Source organism: Syngnathus floridae, chromosome 10 (assembly GCF_059516105.1).
Source record: "Syngnathus floridae isolate MCC-2025c chromosome 10, RoL_Sflo_1.0, whole genome shotgun sequence".
In the NCBI taxonomy this organism is placed as follows: Eukaryota; Metazoa; Chordata; class Actinopteri; order Syngnathiformes; family Syngnathidae; genus Syngnathus; species Syngnathus floridae.
The window spans coordinates 9,471,993-9,489,809 of NC_142422.1; positions in this window are offsets into that span (position 1 = coordinate 9,471,993).

Here is a 17,817-nt window from a genome sequence, read left to right on the forward strand (position 1 = left end):
GAACTTCCCTGGAATGCTTGTATGAGCTGAAAGATTGCTCATAAGTCCAAGCAAGGTCCAAACATTATCAGTGTTGAACACATCTGCGTTATCAGGGATGAAGTTGAGATAAAAGGGATCTCTTTAGCCTAGATTCCTCTTGATGATATTTTTCATAATAGCGGTTGACTAGAGGTCTATTAAGTTGGCAATCTTAGCCTGCACAATTGCTACAGTCGTGCATATTCGTTACAAGCAACACCATGAAGCAACTTGCGTGTCAGTAGAAATTAGTCCAAGCATTTCGAGACCTGGGTTTGAAATACTAGAAAAATATTATGGCAGCCAGTTCAACCGAGGAGCACACGATTGCTGCAATTAAGGCAAATGTTAAGCCTCGCTACAGAAACAAGACCTCTCACCCACGTCCACACCTGATGACCAATCTACATCACCTCAGACATTATGAAACATAGACACCTTGCAGAGTGTATTTTGACATGCAAATATGGTATCCAGCAACTCTCAGCTGACCCTTTCAGAGACTTGGGTGGGCTCCTGAAATACCTCTCTTAATTTGACATGACCTGATTTGGAGGATTTCAACATTATTACTCCTCCTGGACATATGGAGGCATGAGGTCGAGGCAGACCTTCCCAAAGCTTTTATGAGAGCTGATGTGAGACGAGTGGACCGTGCCTGAAGTGAAAGACAGGCCGTGGTTTCTGAAGGGGAGCTGGAAGTGGATAATGACACGAATGACAGAGCGGGGGGGAAACAAAACGAGGCATGGACTTTCTGTATTTTTCTGTACTGACCTAATCCAGAGAATTTCAGTGTCTGGAGGTGTCAATTCAACTTCTATTATATGTTCCCTCCTGTATCCGTCTTTCTCCGGCCCTCCCAGCCCATCGCACGCTTGTGTTCGAAATGTTTGCCTTTTTTACGTTTTGACAGCTGTGCTTGGAGCGCCGTGACGGCAGTCTAGAGGGAAGGGTGTGTGTGTCTGGCTGTACGTTTCTGATGGTTTGTGGAGGATGTAGACTCTTTGGTGTGCAGCCTATTCATAATATTGGCGTGTGTACGTCCCAGGGGGTTAAACCATCAGGGTACTATTAAAAAGATTATATTGATTTGATTGATATAGCAACTTTTAAACCCATATACTATATCTGGAATCACGGTAACTTTGTATGTCTTTTGCCAAGCAAAGCATAGCTGTTGTGAACATTAACACTGAATCACCATTTAATACCAAGTAACATGTATGGTATGCAAGACTGCACATGGTACATAGTTAACTCCAGCATGAGAGAAAGTGATGTGATTGGAGAGCATTACGAAAAATTTTATTTTCACTTGTGGTGGTGTTACGTCAAGCTTTGTAATTACACTTGTCAATTAGTGTGCAGATTTGTGCATATGGTGCATGCAGCTTACACAACACCAAACAAAATGGTGAATTATTGACATTAAAAGTTTTTTGGGTTCACTGCAAGATCCTTCTTTGTGATCCAGGAGACTCTTGATTGGGATCAGGGCTGCATGTATGTTTTGGACCGTTGGTGGGAATGATTAAATTATTTTTCATCTTCGGCTTTGACATGTGAAAGTCTGATGCCAAAATTGACCGCTTCCATCTGTACACTGTCAACGGCTAAGTGGCTGGAGAGGGCTTTGAGCTCCTCTTTCTGGGGATAAAGAATGTCCATACAAAATGTCATGACAGTCAAAGCACTGCACTTGACTGAAAATGTAAACTGTGAGTGTGGATATCAGTGTGCCCGTCTGCACATCCGCAGGCTTTGACACTATTGATATGACTAACTTTTCCACTGGATGCCTAAAAAAAACAGTGTAAGGATCCCATTTACTTAATGATGTCCCAGCTGGTATACATTTTGTCCTGACGGTGTAGATGAGAGAGGCGACTTTGGGGATAAAGTAGGAATGTGTGGTGGGTGCTCAGCAGCTGAAGGCTGAGCCCCACTGGGTCGCAGGGTGCAAGGCCAGGCCAGGCACATGAAACTCAGCTGGCACATGCAATGCCACGTACACATGGGGCTGAAACTGCTTGTTGAATCAAAACTACTGTACGATGAGAGACAAAATGGCATGCGTGTGAGAAAAATCTTCAACAATAATGATCATAGAGCACATAGCCACATGGAACAGAAATAATAGCTTTGAAGATGACATTAACTCAAAAGGACATGTTGTTAATCATCTTTAAGCCCAATAGCTTAGATAACTTATTCGCCCACCCAGGACGCTGCAGAGTCCTTTGCAAAACTTGCAAGGAAATAATCATGAAGGTCAACAGAGTTCTCTCAGTTTTCCCAAAAGCAAGTGTTGGCCATATGTTAATGTAGTTCACGTTGGCCACATGTTAATGTTGCTGGCGTTAGCCTTCAAACTAATGAGGCAGGTGCATTATTACTGTCTTCTCCAAGAGCTCCATATTGCTTTCTTTAACCCACTCAACACCAATTAGCATCAAAATATGCTCACTGATTTACGATAATAGCTTGCAATATGCACGCACGCACATACACGAATAACACACACGCACGCATGCACACTAGTAACAGACATATCAGTCTTCCCAAAGACAAGGCAATATTGACTCAAGGGAAGCCACAAAGCAATTGAATTACACACCTTTCCTCTGATTTATTCTTCATTCAAATTGTATTCACTGATTGTGGAATTATTCGAGACCAACCTCTTCACCGTCACAAATGTGTTACAAATAAAAGCCTCCCTTGATTTGGGTCGATGAGCTAAAAAACAAAACAAAATATGCTTTTAGCAGTTGAGCTGAGACACATTAACACCCATGTCTGAGTCATGATTGAGTGAGAGGGAAATTGGGTGATTGCACAATCAAAATTACAGATCTCATTTTTACAGTGATTCTACTTAGGCGTTATTATTCAAACTATCTACTGAGTGGCTCGGTCTCAAACATTTGTGGTGTGATGCCCTCATCTGGCTTCTAGTAGTATTTGCTGGTCTTCTGCAACTTGAGCCTTCACTCATATGGAAATGTAACAAAGAAACACACTGTTTTAGTGTTTCTCCTTAAATCAAATAAAGCAAAATTAATATGATTATTGGCATGAAGACAATGTGTACCGTACAGCGAGAAACACTTTAAAAAAAGAGCATAACATTATCTTAGATTACAAATGACCATGGATTTGGAGCAGCTGAAAGTCATTTTCTTTTAAAAGCATTAAGGTCAACATGTTCCCTCCGAGAAATTGCCTGTTCTTAACTGATAGATCTGATATGTTACGGCAATTTCTTAAACAATGCTAGGCGTGTACAAGTAAAATTGCCGTTGCGATAAAGAAATACAAGTGAGTATGATGTTAATTAAAAATGAGGAAAACATTAATTAAACTCGTCGTCATCGTCACACCAGCAGGCATCGAATTATGAATGGTTGCTATGATACCCACATCCTCTCTTTTCAGGTCTTTGTCTGAGCCTCCAGGTATTTAGGGCACTATATAAACTCAATCAGGACAGCCCCCCCCCCTCCTTTTCTGGTAGCTTCTATTGTTGTGGAGCACAGCCCACAGTGTGGCAGTTTCAGTTGAGACCCTACCGGGCTTTTCCCATGATGAGAACAGTTCTGCTTGTCCCAGTCAGCAGGGAGTGTATAAGGGCCCCAGGCTGCTCTGACCAGCGCTCTTCTCCCCTTCCCCGAGGCCTCCTTAGCCCCCCACCTCCCTCCTTCCTCCAAGTCATGATCTAGCCCGTAAATTAAAACGGGGAGAAAAATGGGTTCTGTAAGATGAAACTGGGTTTCTATGTGTATGAACACACGACTCAGGGGAGACAAGAGAGAAGAAGCAGGCAGTAAATCCATTGGAGTCCACTGATAGCGCCTGTTTGCACAGCCACTGCCGCTTCCTTTGATCAAATGGTCGGGGGAGCGGGGGGTCGTGTGGCGCTGCCGAAGGTCAGCTATATATTACACTCCTAAAAGTGATTACTGAAATTCTTAAGTGAAACCATTCTGCTGCCAGGGTGTGCTCTAATCCCCTGCAGCGTTGTCTGGGCTGGGGCCAGGGCCTCTCTGTGGATGTGTGCGTTCACCACTGCTTTCTCCTTTCCCACTTGTGTTTTCTATCATGAGAGCAAGCTTAAAAGAGCCCCTACATGGAAACATGGCCTATCCAATTGCAATATCAACCGGTGGAGTTTGAAAAAGAGAGCGAGTAACGGGAAAGGTAGTGTCAGGAAACATAAATATGCGTGAACATCAAAAGGCTCAGGCAGCAAATTAAGGGTTAGCCATTGGACACAACAGTAAGTGGCCTTTACATAAGAAACAGGGTAAACAATGTCTGGATTGTGTTACACGTCTTTCCTCCATGTTGTAGCGCAGGGACCCCCCAGTTCTTCTTTTCACTGATTTCCTTTCCTTACCTTCATTTTCACGAGCTGAGAGCGAACATGAAATGTTTCACATTGGTGACACAGATATTAAATCACAGATGATTTGAAAATCTGATGACACAAATTAGCACATAGCCAACACCTCACAAGTCACATTAAGGTGAATTTCATAATTTAAAAAAATATATACGTATATATATATACTTTTGGACAGTCCAAGTATGTGGGTTTTACTTTTCCAATTTTTTTAAATGGCCTGCTCTTTTTCACGATCCAATGGTCAATGTTGACCAAACTTGCCATTTTTCGAGTTTTCTGAATAATGCTGATAGAGAGATACGAGGATTCTGCCGGATGCAAAACGTTCTCTCAAATTTCCACACTTTATGGCTGATAACGGACTCCCATGACACATTGTATCAAATCACTTTGAAAACAAAGGCGTCTTGTTGAAGCATGATTGAAACAAGCCTGAAGAATGAGTCAAAATATATGTGTGGATGTGTGGTTTCCACTCCACAGGCTATGCAGTTGAAAGTTAGCTGGCCAACACGATCTAAATAAGAATTATGTGAAGTCATGCTCTATGAAACGCTATACACGTTTGCTGATCATTACCTCAGATTGTCTCGTGTTAACTTTGGCAGACCTGATCTTGGCGCTGAGCTTAAAAAGGAGATGATGTATTTCCTTTTATTTATTATTTGCACTGGGCTACTGAGAGGGGAAAAGCAGTGGAAAAAAAGTGAGTGTGAGTTGTACGCCTGTGACTGGTGGGGAGGTGCCAGTAATAACAGAACCAAACTTGTTCCTCGGCTCATTAGGGTGAGGAAAATGTTTCCCGGGAGACACAACATCGTGTAAATCCATTGAAAATTCTCCTCACTTCAGTTTGCCAACATTTCTCACTTTTTGCCACAAAATGACAATGTAATAGCATTTAAGTGCTGCAAGTGTATACGCTTCTATAGATTTGCAACTCCCTGTCGCACGTCTCGTAAACTCTAGTGGTGGAATTCAAAGAGAAATTTATCGAGCATGGCGTTCACACATGTTGACAGTAAAGCAATCCAACTGCACACCAGATCGAGGGAATTTAAGGCATATGGACCCTTTTTTGGTCTGGAACAGCCTCTTTGACCCTCTGTCTGCTTATGCAATGTATTTGACCTTTCCATTATATACATAAAAAACGATTTGAAAAGATTTATGGGACTCACTGCCTGTATGCAAGTCCTATAAATTGAGAATGTCAGATTTATGGTTGTAAACATCAGCAGATTTATCTACTGATGGACGAAAAGGGCTTTACATTCTATATTTCATTATTTCAACTGGTATACTGTCAAGCAGGTGCACAGTTTTCCCAAATATAGAAGAGTGGCATAAAATTATTGTGTTTATCCTTCCATCTGTTTTCATCCTGCAGTGCCTTCTATTCAGATATTTATACTGTGAGGAAGCTGTTTATGATTTTTTTTAGATATTTCCAGTCTCACTCGAGAGAGGACCTCAGAGCACCACACTACTTTGGCCTCATTTGCTATTGACACAGCTGCTATCATGTTAAAATGATCCAATGCTGGCGTGGTGAATATGTTTACACACATCTGCCAACACAGACACAGAGCCACATAGTGACACAAATTTTATGTTGGCTTTTTCTTTTCAAATGTCATTACCTGCTGATAGACATTTGGGCAGAATGAGGGATAATGAGTAGCTGAATATGTCTGGCTTCCACAGTCAGATGACACATCTCAGACGAGAGGACACGTGACAGAATTTGCCGTTATTGTCCCCAAACCACACAGATTTCGACTTGGACTGTTTATTATTAAGAAGTACAAATAGACAACAATGCAATGTTCTCTAAAATCAAGTGGAGGCATAAAAACACTCAAACCTTTATCATTTCAAACAACATAATGATTAATGGTGGTGGTATGTGATATCATAGAAAGTCACACGATGATAACAAAGCATCAGGAAGCATCTGGGAGTTTAGTTGCAGAGCCAAGCACACAAAGAACCCATTACATTTTGTTGTCAATTCAGAAAAAGCTGCTGTCCATGACTGTGATTTTCTACTTTGAATGAATTTCTCAAACTTTTCATGCAAACTTCCTGTCAATAATGTATCTTATTGAACACACAACATAAAGACAACATTCAGGCAGAAAAATGCACAGTTAAGTGTAGAACAAAATTAGAAGAATTTGGCCATAGCAAAGTCTTCTCCTAGTTAAAATGTGTTCACTTTATTTCCTCTTCAACCCTCAGTTTTATTATGGAGTCAAGAGCCATCTGCTTTCTGTATAGATCCTCAGTAACCTTGCAGTTTCTGAGTGAAGGAGAGTAAGAAAATAAATGAAAATCTGTATGATCACATATTGCATCATAGGTAATTCTATCCAGTAAGCTTCAGTGGTGCAATGCAGCGTGCAGCACTTTTTCTAAATGTGGCGACCAAGAGTGGTGTGGGGTTTAATGTGAGTCAAGAAAGGAGCGTGCGTGGGGGACAACAGTGGTGTGGCACACTTTGAACTCCACCTGGGCTGATGACACAAGCCAATAAAAAAACTTGGAGGTTCCACTGTATCTGAGCATTGTAAAGGAGTAACTTTAGAGACTCTTCAGCAAAACAACATTATCCTAATCAGAATATACATGGACAATACACAACAAAGATATATTCCACCAAGAGTTCAATTTATATAGTCTTGACATGATACAAATGAAGTTAAACGACTGCAATAAAACTCAAACATGGATTTGGTTCAAATGAGCAACTCATTGCTTAAATTTGCCACCTCATATATAGTAACATGCAGAGAATCTTATTGGAATAACACACCTACAACGCAAACTGTGAAATTCAAGTGTTTTTGTAGTACATACTGTAGTTCTTTCCCTACCTATCTTTATTCTTACCACACGGCGGCGATGTTGCATGGCTAATAGACTAGGACACAGCCCAGTTATACACTTCAGCTTGTCCACCTCTCACCTGCATTTCTTTGCCGTCAATAGAACGTCTTAATGTAAGTGGTTGACTCAATAAAATGATGTAATTAAATTTATTTGAAACATTTTGAACTTAGTTTGGCAGAAACCTGTATCGATTAGTATTTATTTTTTTGGAAGGAACATTTTTTCCAATGCTGTCTACTTGGAATGGAATAGAGTTCAATGTTGGTGTGTAATAGACGTTATGAAGTCTTGCGTGTAAATTCTTCCACGTGTGTTTTTTTTTAAATAAACTATTTTATTATTAGAAAAAAGTTCATCATTGTTCAACTTTGCATCTCTTCAGACAGATGATAAATCAATTGTTGTATGAGACACTATAGAATAAAAAAAGGCTTTTCTAATTAGTAATGAAACATTTCTACCACTTTCGTTGTATTCATCATTATTCTTGAGTCAAATTGCTTGTGAGTCATTGAAAACGCAAACTCATGCAGTTTCACAGTTTGCTCTATTTGTAAAAAAAAAAAAAAAGCATAATTGTATTAAAAGCATAATGAAAATACAAATTACATATGGGTTACATTGGCCATACATTGGCAGAACTATAGAACCCAAATGCTGTACCATAATATTTGAAGAAGAAGAAGTATTGGCCTGTCATGAAGTGGAAATTTGTCAGGTTTCCACTCATGTTCAAGAGGGAAAGCCGAGTGCAACATTGTTCATGTCAGATTGACTGATGCCCTACCTTTCCTGAGACGAGTAATTGCCTTACACAGGGGGGTAGCTCTCGTGGCACATTGAAAACTTGAAAAGAATGTGAGGAAATTCAGTTCATTCGCCATCTCTCCACAGAGAGCCATCTCAAGTGTAAAATGATCGTCTTTTTTGGTGCAAAAAGTTTTCCAATTGTGTGACATTCCCACTAAGCTTTTTTTTCCTTTTCATTTTAATTGATACACGCTATTGGATGCACCATAAAATCTTGAGATAGTTTATCTACTCCTCAGCTTCCTCATCTGAGTGCTGAGCCAATGAACTATTGGCTGTAATCTTTTCTGGAACAGCCGAAGGCACCTGAAGCCACAGCCGAGGGACATAAACCTGTAGATGTGTCATAGAAGTCCTGCGCCAGGAGTTCAAGCAACTCCCATAAGCATTTAATGGATACGTTTTACGCTCTTCTCATTATGCTTTGTGCTCTTCAACTTTCTCCGTCAGGCATCACCAAGGATAAAAACCCAATAAAGCCTGAGGACTTTTTTCCATGGTGGTCCTCAACTTAAAATACATAACACATAAGAAGACAACACAGTAAAAGGAATGCATTTCAAGCCATTAGGTCAAGATGAAACACTTCAAATTAACATTACATATTCAATTACATAAAAAAAAAAATACAACACTTCCATTTTCTTTGTGGCTGTGTGCAAGAATTAAGTGGAATACATAGTTATCAGCCGAACACAAAGCTGCATGGCCAACAGAGCGGTATCCGTCTTTTGGGGTTATTTAGCAGTGATTCAGAATGTTGCTTTACAGTTAGTGTGCTGCTTTTCAAGTCTGTTTAGTTTGAGGAAGAAGAATTACGAATGTTGGCAGTGACATTGTTATTAGTCTAATGTAATTGGGTATGGGATAATATTAAAAGGCAGCACATTTTCAGCAGTATTTATGAATTAAACACCTATCATATAAAGACTGGCAAAGGAAAGATGTCTCCTGTGTCCGCATTAGCATTATGATATGATAATGGATTTGAACTGCCTAATTGTAGTGCAGCTGTTTGGGGTTGATTAGAGTTGCTGTATTGAAAGATAAAGACAACTGTATTTTTTGATTTAGTTATAAATGGATTCATCCTCATATCCATGATATGTCTGTCCCTTCTTGCCATACTTATTCTGTGATGTGATTAAAAGGTGGATTGGGTCACTTTAAGTACAGTATTTTCCGCACTATAAGGGACACCTAATAACCTCCAATTTTCTCAAAAGCCGACAGTGCGCCTTATAATCCGGTGCGCCTTATATATGGACCAATATTGAGCCACTACAGCAGGCGTGTCCAAATATATGGATTTATATACGGACAAAGTTTTAAAATGGGCCATTCATTGAAGGTGCGCCTTATAATCCGGTGCGCCTTATATATGGACAAAGTTTTAAAATGGGCCATTCATTGAAGGTGCGCTTTATAATCCGGTGTTGACAGCTGTACAGCAGGGATGACAAATTTGTATTTGTACTTTTATTTCCGCTGCACGTTGGTGTTTTTGTTTTTCATGTTGACATGCAGTTCTGAATGAGAAAAAAAAAAAACGGCACTCGTGCCGTACTGCAGGATGTGTAGAGATGCAGGAATCTCTAAGATTCTGCTTCACTCTTTTGGCGTCTTATATTACCATGTACTGAGTATGTAAGGCATTGCCTGGGATGCTCTAAATATGCTTCAAACGAAACAAAACTAATCTGTTGGTATATTGTTTAACTTAAAAGCAAGCAGAATGGAGTAATAGTAAAGCTGAAATATGATTTCCCACGCTGCCTTCAACTGTATCTGCACCCATTATTGAGGGTTCTTCGACACTCCAAATTTGGGGAAAATTGCTTTCCCGGTTTTTGCTTGTTTTTGATTGCTTTCATTAAAAAAAACATAGTAAAATCTGTTCACATCATTCCATGGTGTGTTTTTCTTCCCAAAATAATTTGGGCAATATTTTCACTGGGCTTCATTCTAGAAACAAAAATTCTCAGCAAACCTCTGTCTACAATATATGAGTCATGATGAAAAGCTGTGTTTATCTTCCATCATTACTGAGCTTAGAAAAACAACAGCGTTAAATTTGTAGCAAGCGTTCCTGTGTTTGGCAAAGCTGCTGCTTCACATCTGCATGTTATGATGCTAAGGACTCAATCATGCTCTGTGTGTGCCTATGCTTTACTCTTTGGTCATATTGTGAGAGTGTTCCCTGCCTCCCTTGGTTCATTAATCGGTCCAAGGTTTTCTTGATATATGGTCCACTTTGTGGATTGTCAACTTGCTCACAGCGTATCACCAACTATGACTCATGGGAGAACACAAACCACTTCAACAAGCTCACGGGTTCACACATGCTCACACACTATAGACACAATGCTTTTTTCTTGTTTGTTTGTTTTTTAAAAAAAACACTTTCATCCCATGAGCTGTTGTGATGAGACGTATGCAGTTGTCATGGTGTTGGTTATTAAGTACGTGCTGAAGCTGGAGATGCTGTAAACGACCCCACAAAAGAGACATTGATCATCACAAGCTGAGTCCAGTGCCAAACATCATTGACGCATGTTTGATTTGAAAATAAATCTGAATGACATTGTTTCTTTGCAAAAGAATGTTTTTTTCACAAACACTTGCCAATGAAATGACAATAACAAAACTAGAGCTGCGAGCAACCATAAAAGGCCCTTGCAACCCTGACTACAGAGTACAACCACGTTGGGGTACTTGCAAATAGGACAATACCTCTTTAAAATCTTCATTTTGATGCCAGGCCTGATGTGTGTGCAAAGTTTCATGAGTTTTCACAATCCCTCAAAAACAGCATGATTTACCACAGCATAATTTACCACAGCAACAGCAAGTAATCAAAATAAAAGTGATTAAAAAGAGCTTCCAAAACCTTTCCTAAATATATTTAGATGAAACAACCAACGTTTGAAAACGATTGGATAAAAACTCTAGGCGTTGATTAAAATATTACCTCTATAAGGAACCAGGAATGTTTTATTAAGAAATTGTAAATGGCATAATGGAACCATTTTTGTGAGGGAACTCGAACAAGTAATCTCTATAATATACTACGTAGATGTTTACAAGGTTTAATGTGAGAGCAGTTTTATCAGTAATTAGTAAAATTAGTCCACACACATGATCTGACCAATAGAAGAGATTTGTGTCATAAAAAAAATCTGATACAGGTAGCATACAAGCAAAAAATCTGTGTTGGGTTGCATTTGTCAGCAATGTGACCCCAACCTCATTGTCAAGTTTTATTTTCTCCTAATTCTGAAAATTTGAGATGGTGACACAACCCAAATTCAAATTATAGATATCTCTGAGATGAAATGTAGCACAATATCTCATTGCAAAGCTGATATAATTCCCTTTTTGATTATGCCATTATGTCATTTTTTTTAATGTGGGTCACATGTCTACAAAATAACACCAAATTTCTCTTTGCACTTTCTATGAGGTTGCTATAGAAACAGTGAAGCTCTATGTTGTTTTGTATAATACATTCAATAACCCCTGAGAAAAGGGTCAGTGACTATATCATTATCCTGTATACCCGAGGAGGTTTTAATGGACTCCCTTTCAAGTCTGCCATTGCCAGCTTTCTATCGTCAATGAGCGATTGCGTTTCAAATAAAACAGTCATGAACAAAAAAAATATTGTAGGCCTTATTTAAGGACAGTACCATAATGGACCAAATAAATGTACACAGATAATTTTGTGTCATTAGAAAAACGTTTCATTTTTGGGAAACGCCTTTTGTTGTTGTGCTACACTTATCTTATACAAATAATACCAAACAAAAAAACCCTTCAGATTTCAGAAGAAGTAAAAGCACAATTGAAAAATCACAACACGACTGAAACCATTGTTGTGTTAATACACATTGGGCAAAGTGGCACACGATGAAAATAATGTTAACATTGTTACATTTAGCTCCAATGTTTAAAAAAAAATGGAGTTTTTGATATTCAGTTTACTACAGATTCACAACAATCTTTCAAATTAAATAGTATCTGATGTTGAATATTAATACAGTTAGCAAAACACGCTGTTCACGATGGCCAAATGCTACAAATACAGGAATGACACACAAAGTAGAGACGTGTTTATGCCATACCAAAAAGATCTACTTTTACTCCAAGTTTCCTATTTGGCCTTGCTGAGGATGTGTATTTCCCTGCATGCATGTGTAATGCTCAGTCAAGAGCACATCATTTTGTACAGCTTTTCTTGCCAACTGAGTTGATAGACACTTGTTCCTCCAAGTGGCCATCTGTCCTTTGTTTATTCAGACTGGATCACAGATGCTTTAAGAGGCTGTGAATATGCTAAACTATTAAAGAGAGCAATTTATGCTGGAGCCTAATGCTCATCTGTACTGAAGCGAGACTAACGTTGGTCTGGACGTCTGGAGTTTATTTGAGTGTCTGATGTTTGATTGTATATAGGATTGTCTTTTTGCATGCATGAATAAAACAGTCTAACATTACACTTGCTTGCAAGTATTGAGTAATCCTTATTATAATTTGAAATGATTACATTTCCATGCCTGTTGTTGCGGGTGGCTGAACACCCATCAAGGGCCTCTTAGTGCAAAATTTAGTTTTCATTAATTCATTTTACAACCTGTCAGCCAGTTTATGATGCAAAGTGGATCTCAATATCAAGTTCAATCAGAGAGAAAAACTCTATGGTATTGGTCTTACATATGTATGTATTTTTTTTGCTGCATTTTACGTTGACATTTATCTTACTCCTGGTGATTAATTTTGGTGAGTGACATTCCTCATGGATTTCCAAGTAATTTTGATCCTTCTCCAAATAGGTTTTCAATCCGTGTTTGATTTCTGTTGAATAGAATTGGGCATAGTCCTAAATTTTTTTCCCTATCTTGATACACAAGAAGGCACTGCAGCATGCATAATTATCTTCTAGATCTGCAGCTAGACCATAGCACATTGGTTTCACTTGCACAAAGCTTCAACAATCTCTTGATTGTTTTGTGTTCTCACCCAAAGCAGTAAACACATCTGTGACATCTTGGTGAAAACAGCTTCTCTGAAAATGGCACCTTGTGATTCGATACTCGGAAAGGAATATGGAACAAACCCAATCCAGTATAATTTGCTACTTGAGCAAATGCTCCCACACTCCCTTTCACTCATCTGCTACTAACATGCACACTCCATCCTTTTGGCAGCTCCTCCTCACCACAGCCTTATCCCATCTTCTATTTTACGGAGAGAGAAAAAAGTCACAGTGAAATAAGCTTATGTGTGACAGCTCTTTTGTAGGTTTTTTTCAAACATGGAACCACTTGTCGAGGTGTAGCAGCTGTCCAATAGCTCTTGAAATGCTCTCCACTCATTGATTACAATTTCAATTTATGTATGTATACATTTATGAGTGGACACGTGTTAACCAGTGTCAATTTTTCAGAAGCCTTCTGCTTTTCAAATGAGTTGTCTTCACATCTGTCAGGTGAAACATTAAATAGCTACTATTAAACAGAATACACTTTTTTTCATGATAAATCGTCATCAATTTCATACTATATGTTTTGAATATATGCAGAATGATAATAAAAAGGGGTATTGTGTATTTTAAATTAAATTTCACTTTTCATGGTAGGACTAAATATTAGTTTGCGTATCTACCTCACAGCTCTCAACTCAGATTTATTCGTAGAGCACTTTAAAATAACAAATGCTGTACAAAGTACTGTACATAAGTAAAATTCTGACATGAAAACAAATACAGTGAAAATTAGTTAATAGCATGTACAAAGGCCACTCTGAACTTCTGTTTTCGTTTTCTTGAAGCTTACAATTTTTTTTTGTGCCATCTTGGTTTTGATTTTCTCTAGACATCACAAAAATGGCCTTAAGGAGAAAGTGTCCATTTTGCTTAGCGGGACATAGATTTGACTGTCATGCATATGACAGTGAAAGGAAATCATGCTTTCTTGAAACAAAACCAGCACACGGCTTCAAGTGATCATCATACATTCCCAACTCTCTTTATTCATCCCTCCAAAGAAGAATTAAGGGAAGGCGTGAGGTTGAAGGACTGATATTGGGCCATTTTATGATATTAACCAGGAGCAAGTAGCAAACTAACTACGTGGAGTTTTCTATGTTTCTGGCGGCATGGTGATGCACTGGTTAGCATATCCGCTTCACTGTTCAAAGGTGCAAGGTTCAATTCTGGGTCCAAAATCCGCTGTGTGGAGCTTGCATGTTCTCCCTGTGCCCACGTGGGTGTCCAAAAACATGCAGATTGACCACCTCAAATTGTCCGTAGGTTTGATTATGAATTCTTGCTTATGCATGTGTACCCTGCGATTGGGTGGCAACCAGTTCAGGGTGTACCGCGCCTACCACCCAAAGACTGCTGGGATAGGCTGCAGCATGCCCGCGACCCTCGTGAGGATAATAAACTAAGATTAAGATTAATAAACTAATGAATTATTGAATTTAGATAGCTATACTACCAAAAAAAATATCTGAAATGATGAGACACAGCCGCCTGGGCATCTTGAAATTGATTAACTGTATGAAGAAGCCCTGATTGACGAGACCAGGTCAAACTAATCAGAAAGCAATGAAGACTAGACTCGGGTTTTTAAGAGAATGTGAACAAAAGCTCAACCAGGAATTAACAGAGTAAATAAATAGCTCATAAAAGACACTCAGTATTTTTGCATACGTGCTACTGACATGGTTTGTCCTCTCCTAATTTTATGACTTCATAAAAAAAATTGAAAAAGAGATTTTTGTCCAAACTGTATTAGCTTCCGCAATATGAGAATTCAACAAGCAAATATGAGTTGCTTCCAGCTGCAACGTGAGTGTTTAAGGAATATTTTTCACTACAAGCGGTAAGATTTTATTTCTCTGTTGAAATGAGATCTGCCTGGGCTCTTATGTTGATGGTGGCACTTTTGGGCTGAGACAAAAAAATTGCAGAGTGCTCACAGAATGTGCCAAAACATCATTTTCATCAATCAAGAGTTCATTAAATAGCTTAACTGTCACTGAGGCATTCATTGAACAATGTTAACAATGATTGCATTGTCAAATTTTGCCAGCAAAAGGGGTTAGAATATTATAGTAATCAGGGGTTACCAGTGCAATTCTAAATCAGAGAAAACTACAACAAAAGGTACTACAACGAAGTAAGTATGTATTATGTATGTAATGTTCATGAGCAATAACAACAAAACAACAAACGTATTTTTTTTTCAGATGGACTTGCTCTCATACGCCTTGACAGATGCCGTAAAAAAAAAAAAAAAAAAAGGTCGGTATACACGATCGCCTGTACTATGACAGCTCAGGCTGAATATGGCTTGCCTCTGAGCAACAAGAGAGCCTCTAAGCATGACCATCCCTCCATTAATGTATTCTGTCACGCATTGTATTTAGTCCCCTTTTGCTCAAGCCTGGACATTTATCCACCACACAAATGGCAAAACATGTTAATGTGAAAGCATTGGTACAAATGAACATATAATCATGAGTAGATGTGCCTGTATTATCCGTCATATGAAATGTGAATATCAAATCTCTTGTGAAAACCTTTAGAAAATATACTGATGCTCATTTCCCAATGGATGTGACATGCAGTAATGGCAGTAGAATGCAAAAAAGCTTTTGAAATATTTGTTTTCAAATGCTGGGTGAAGGTTTGCGATTTCCTATTCAAGCCTGGAGATCAATGTAAACAATTGCAGAAGTCAGAAACATTGTCAGCGATCTAAAGATGGGGACAGAGGCCTCATTAGAAGGTGCATTGACAAAAACAATATGAAGGTCAGACTAGTGTTTGCTCAAAACAATAGAGATGAGCCCGCAAAATGCTTGTCAACATTTTTGTGAAGTGATGGAACAGATAATTTATTCCCTCAGGGATGAGAACATTAAAGCTTTTAGGTAGAAAGGAGGTACCAAACATGCATGGCTTGCGTATAGGTATCATTTCCCTCTGTTGAACATCCTCAGCAACATTTTATCTGCCACTTAAAAGAAAGATGCATCCAAACTGATTTAGAGATCCTTATATATGTGCCCTGCAATTGGCTGGCGACCAGTTCAAGGTGTCTCCAGCCAACTGCCCGATGACTGCAGGGATAGGCTGGGATAGACCAGCTACTAGATGGTTCGATTAGTCGACGTCGCTGTGAAGTTTTCTGTTTGAGAGTGTAGTTAATTTAAAAGTTTTGGTTGCTATGGCATCCAATACCCTTTGTGTCATAAAAGCCAATTAGCTGTTTTTCCTTGCAAGTGCTGCTCCCAATGGTGAAAAAAAAAAAATTCACAGCTGATAGGCAACTCACGAGGGAATCTAAAATCAGAAGCAGAGCAATGATGCATTGGTTGAGCCCTTGAATTGCAATAATTGTTGTATACTTGTCTTATTTCACCTCTAAAATTTAAGCTTGGGAATTCATTTATTTGAGAGGTTTCGCCCGAATGCTTCGATCAAGGAAGAATTGTGTCCTTTGCTTTTTTTGTAGAAGCTAATCTTCAAACACTGCAAAAATATTTTTTAAGAGATCTATGCAGCTGCAGTGAATTTGTTTAGCTGTTCTAAAAGCAACGATGTTTGTGCTTTCCATCCACCTGGAGTTTGATGGCTCAGACCAGTTCACTTTAGTTCACATTTTAATGAAGATATGTCATTTTAACTTTATTTCTGTATCAATCTAAAATTGCTTATTTCTTTTGTGACGTTTTGTATGAAGCGGAGGCAGTAAGTACTAAAAAAAAAAGTAGAAAATGAAACCCTGCCACATGAGCTCCCAAGCAACCGACAGGTGAACAAACCAAAATGTGGTAGAATTTTTACTTTCTGGACCTGCATTTGACACCTCTAAAACTGGAATTGGGCAATCCAACCACTAGCTAGCAGATTACTGTTGCAACAATGTCACGCTTATGAGGTGCAGGTATTTGGTGCTTGGCTTTTACAATCTAGCAGCAGTCTGACAGCTAGGAGATCAATGACCTGAGATCCAATACACATGTATATGATACTTTTCACATCTAAGGAATAGACCATGAATGGCAGCACTGCTTTATCCTTGCTTGTCCATAGTCAACACATTTTTTGCACTGAAAACAGCTTTTCTTTTCAATGAAGTTAAAATGTTTTTTTTTTTTTTTTTTTTAATCAGAGATCCAAGTAAAGGTTTCGTGATGATTTTGTTTTTGCACTGATTTAGAATCCATTATTTTTTAGCCGTCACATCAGGTTTTCAGAATGATAACACATGGTCAAATTTGCATTGTGCAAGTTTTCAATAGGTCAAATGTAACAACAAAAAATGAAACTACTATCTTCTAAACCTAATGTTCTATGCTAGAGATTCTTTTTTTAAACCAGCGGCAAAAATCATAAGGCCATCTCTGATTATAATTTGCTGTTAACCAGCATTATTGTACCCCGCACAACACTAAGAACATCAGAATAGCAATCATATCATCGATATGTGCCATCATTACTTTATAATGAAGATAATGAAATGAAGCATTTTACCTCTCTGGCCAACAAAACAAATGACTACCACAGCGCTCACACACTTAGAAAGATTGCTCCAGGATTTTTTCCCTTTTGCTTTATTGACCACAGGCATTGTTCATGCATCCAACACTCCTGTGAGAGATTTGCT